Source organism: Arachis ipaensis, chromosome B06, assembly GCF_000816755.2.
Source record: "Arachis ipaensis cultivar K30076 chromosome B06, Araip1.1, whole genome shotgun sequence".
NCBI lineage: Eukaryota > Viridiplantae > Streptophyta > Magnoliopsida > Fabales > Fabaceae > Arachis > Arachis ipaensis.
Window position 1 is genome coordinate 13,999,376 of NC_029790.2, and position 5,314 is coordinate 14,004,689.

At 35.0% G+C, this 5,314-nt stretch overlaps 1 long non-coding RNA gene across 1 annotated transcript; it reads right to left on the bottom strand.

Moving 5' to 3' along the window:
* LOC107645868 lies at positions 234-786 on the bottom strand. Its single transcript, XR_001621597.2, has 3 exons — positions 718-786; positions 468-604; positions 234-386 (listed from the first exon to the last, which is right to left on the bottom strand). It is a non-coding gene; the product is annotated as an uncharacterized LOC107645868 (long non-coding RNA).

Here is a 5,314-nt window from a genome sequence, read left to right on the forward strand (position 1 = left end):
TAATATGATATTTTTGACACTTATTTTTCAGTTCAACCTTAGATTCATTTGTGATGGATAAGTGTTACATGAAAACATAAATGTCATAAAAAAATCTAAGTAATATTGCAAACATATTCAGCCTTAATTCATTAATAATCTTTAATCATAAAAATCTTCATGAAGTGTTTCACATAACATCTTTAATGAAAAATAAAAGAGAAGAACAAAGCTAGGTAAGGGAACACATGAAAAAAAAATCGAAGAAAAACATAACATGGGATTTCACTTGTTTTCTTTATATGTTGTGATACTTGTTGTCAAGCTTGGTTAATTAAGCGTGCTTGCCATGGCCATGTATGAACTTTGTAGCTTCCTCTGTGTATAGATGAGTTTCATTGTCCAACCTGTTAATAGTGGCTATGCTTGTCAACAATAGATATTTAAGAGAGGCAAAAGTTACAAACTTATAATTTGATTTCACTTACGAATTGCGAACAACTTTGCTCAATGTTGAGGCTGATGAGAATGTTTTGCCATTCAGATATCTATTTTCCCCCTTAATCCTTTGTCTCATTCTTAGGTATATCTCTTCTGCATTCAGCTCTAATGGAAAATCTGAAGCCTATTATATTCCAAGAGCAAAAGAATGATTAAGATATGATGAGGTCCATTTCCTACTGTGACATAACATACAAAACAATTTCTTGAAAATTATGATAAAGTAATAATCTTTACCATGACCCATCCCCAGATATCAGCATAGGATGGGATATGAGCTGTGTAAGTCGCAACATCTGCAAAAGTCGTTAACTGCTTAATTTGGGAAGGGTTAAGTACTTTTTTTGTCCTTAAAGTCTTGGGTCAAAATCAAAATCGTCCCCAACCTTTTTTTGTTATTTAAAATTATCCTCAATGTTACAAAACGTTATAAAATCATCCTTTCCCTAATTTTTGGACAAAAATACCCTTTATCTTAATTCCATCCTTTAAATCCTCATTTCTTATTTTTCTTTCAACAACCACAAAGAGGAGGGAGAGCAAGAAAACGAAGAAAAGAACAGAGGGAGGGTGAAGAACGAAGAGGGAAAAGAAGAGAAGAAGAGGAAGAAGGCGTCGTCGGCGAAAGGGAGCCATTGCTGGCGTTCTCTTTTGGTGCCGACTCAATCCCGTTCTGACTCTTCTTTTGGCGCCGACTCCTTTTCCGTCGCGCTCTTTCTCTCGCAGTGCTGGCCTGCATTCTTCCTCTCCCACAGCGCCGCGCCTCCGTTCTGCCTCCTGCAGTGTTGCGCCTCCCTTCTGCCTCTTTGCAGCATCGCGCTTCCTTCTAGATCTATTATGCTTCCTGTTCTGCTTCTCTATTTCTCTGTTCTGCTTCCTGGAGCTCACCTTGTTCCAAATCTATTCATGTAGTTAGCTCTTTTCCTCTTCCGTGATTAAATTTGTGTCATTAATTATTTGAAAATTTTATGGTTTAGTTTTGAATTTTGGCATGAAATTTTTAGTTATTACAGATGGTTCTATTGTTGCAGAATTTCTCTTGCTACTTCATTTACTAATTTTTAATTCTATAATTTTTATTGTTGCTGATTTTGGATCTAAAATCATAATTGATGATTATTGAATTGTTTGATCTGAAATTTTTGGTAATTTATTTTGTGGTTATTGCTGTTGGTGCGCCTGTATTGGAAGGTAGTGAGTTTTTTAAGTATAAAAGAATGGAGAAGGTTCAGCTGGAAAGGGAAGGGTTGGAGATAGTAGCTGGGGTGGTAGTGGTTTAGGATTATGAATTGGTAATATCTTCTCTGCACCGCATGGAAGTGAAGATGAAGAAGATGAAGAAGAATAAGATGATGAAAAAGATGAAGGGTTGTTGTTGTGAATGAGAAGAAGAAGAAGATGATGATGAAGAAGAAAGAAGATATGAGAAGAAGGGTTGTTATGAGAAGAAGAAGATGAAGAAGAAGATGATGAAGGGTTGTTGTTGTGAATGAGAAAGGAAGAAAAGAGGGATCTGCGTTTAGTTACATGTTTATTTTTTTTAAGGATAAAATTGTCCAAAAAATATTGTTCATGGACAAAAGGATGATTTTATAACGTTTTGTAATGTTGAGGATGATTTTAATAACAAAAAAGGTCGGAGACGATTTTGATTTTGACCCAAGACCTTAAGGACGAAAAAAGTACTTAACCCATTTGGGAACTATTAAATCAAAATAGCATTACATAAAGAAGGGTAAAAGATTACTTACACTTAAAAACCTATCTCAATGTGTTGTAGATAGATGAAAACAGCTCAGTGTGGTTGAATATTCCAGCAGGTCCTGCCTGAACAATATATAAATGTCACTTTAATTTTGCTTCCTCTAATAAATGTTTGATTTATGTTATGGACATTGGTCGTATAGTACTTGTGTCACAAATATGCCACCCTCCTTCAGTCTTGGTTTGACAGTGAACTCATAGAAAGATTGTGTAAAGTTTATAACAAGGGCCTCCATCAATGGGGTCTACTAAGTCCCCAACTATCACATCATACCTCTCTTCTCCAGCTTCTAGCTCAACCCTTTGATTCACCATGACACATTCTGTTATCATTCCTAGCTAATAGAAACTTGTTATATATGACCAAGGTCAATAGGCCATTATGCTGATAATTAATAATCCAGGAAGCACAATAGTTTATTATTTGATTATTATCAGACTTGGCATCATTGATGATGACCTGGCATCATTCGTTCATTCCCTAGCAGTACTTGAACTATTCTGCAATCCAAAATGGGAGTGATCTATTTATGATGTATCAAATCATAAGAAGAACTTAGAAAATATACTAACATATCTTTAGTTAATGTTAATGATGAATTCCTACAAACTAATAAGCATAAAATTGATTCTTAAAACATAGAATTAACTAACAATCAGAAGAAAAAAAAGCATCAATCCAAAAGGCATCAAACCAACAAATCAAGCCATCCAAAAATTAACTAACAATCAGAAGAAAAAAAAGCATCAATCCAAAAGGCATCAAACCAACAAATCAAGCCATCCAAATTCAAATACAGTGCCCTTTGGATTTTGGAATAGTTCCAATACAAATCTCAATCAATCACATACCAGAGTAAATGAAAACACCCCTTTAACTACCAAATATTATCAAGATTAACCCAAATAAAAATAAAATAAAAGCTACAAACTTTTATCAATCATGCAGAAGAGTTCAGCTGAAATTATAAGAGAGTTGAAAAACAAAGTAAAAGCTACACGCAAAAAAGATAAATTTGAGACCAACCCACACTAATTCAATATCAACTAATCACTTTTTTTTCTCATTGATAATTTCCTTTTCAATCTGACACAGAAATGAACATAAAAAACGGTATATCTTTTTGAAATTCCTTGCTTTTAAAGGTAGTAGAGCTCCCAATAACCATAGGCTTTGGAGATATTTCAATTGCAGAAATCTTTACATCCTAGTTTGATTCTTATCAGCATAGATTTTAATGACACTATTTTTCTTCAGACCAAACAGAAAAGAAAATCTACAAAGGAGAAACAAGTATGCTGTCCTGAGAGCCCCTGTGTAAAGGGTATAATCCCTTGCATGCTTCCCACTTGAAGCCCGTGTCTCCTTCATTACCTGAACACACTCACAAAGAAACAAAATCATCCAAACAGTTGGTGAGCAAAATGAAAAAACCAATCACAATTTAACATAGTTTATGCACAAATAGGTCAGAAGAAAAATTATTTAACTTAACTTTCTTGCAAATTTTCTAACCCCATTTCAATTTTCAGTAGAACCAGGTTGCAATTTCAGATCCAAAACCAGCAACATTCTTAATTGATCTCTTATACATCTTCATCTACCAACAAGTTATAGTATAAAAATTAGTAAATTAGCATTTATTTGAAACAAAATCAAACAAATCATAGAAAACATGATGATGATACCAATACTATTCTTAGGGGTCGTTCAGGACAGAAAACGTCGATGGAAGTCGAACACCGTTGCCTGTTTTATTCTGTTGCTAGCCCCCGTGCTTCACCTGAACCAGCTCCCGATTTCGCTCGGCATCCACTGGTGTTTTGAGTAACCAAAGAAATCCTTTCTTTTTCTTTATGTCTGCCATCGGTGTCACTGCAGCCTTTTATACCATCCGTTCATCAAGATGCACAATGTACCCAGATAGAGAAAACTAGAATAATCCAAGAAAGGATCCAAAAACACGAATTGGATGGGGATAAAGAAAACTGGGTTAAAGATCCAAGGTTTCAAAGTGACACCAACACCGTGCAGAGAGAAACGGAGAAAATGGATAGAAAGACAAGTCACACGGTGGAAATGAAAGAATCGGGATCACAACACCCACAGAGAAGATCGAGGAAGGAAGGCGAGAGTGGGGTATCGAGGAGGTAATGAAGCTATAAACAGAGGAGATGTGAAATAAACACAGCTTAGGATAAAATAGAAACCCCATACCTTGATAATGATTCCCAAATTTTCAATGAAGAATATATGGCACAACATGATTATGTGTGCAGAAGACATTTTCAATGGAACATAACCTGCTGGATGGATTTCTCTTTGGAGGAAGGAATTTGCTAGTTAGACAAACAGTACCGTGATGCCATTTTAGTGGCACAAGCCTATTCCTTTCTCAATGAAACTCTTAAATTCAGGCCAAACAGCTGTAGGCCTATGCAAGAGGTGAAATATACAACATTTTTTACCTAACCAATAAAAAAAATGAAATGCAATTGAGTTGACTAACCAAAGGTTTCATCAAAATGTAAAGAAGTGACCAAGAAGCTATCAATCAATTCCTGTCAATCACATCACCACTCATGAAATATATTAAATAAAAACCCCATACCTTGATAAGGATTCCCATATTTTCAGTGAAGAATATATGGCAGAACATGATTATGTGTGCATAAGACATTTTGAAGGGAAGATAACCTGCTCCATGGATTTCTCTTTGAAGGAGGGAATTTGCTAGTTAGACAAACAGTACTGTGATGCCATCTTAGTGTCACAACGCCCATTCCTTTCTCAATGAAGCTCTTAAATTCAGGCCAAACAGCTGTATGTCTATGCAACAGGTGAAATATAAAATAGTTTTTACATAAACAATAAAAAAATGAAATGCAATTGAGTTTAATAACCAAAGATTTCATCAAAATATAAAGAAATGACCAAGAAGCTATCAATCAATTTCTGTCAATCACATCACCACTCATGAAATAGATTAGGTACAAACCCCATACCTTTATAATGATTCACACAACCCACATGCAACCAGCAATTCACTTTATGTAAACTTAAGGGATT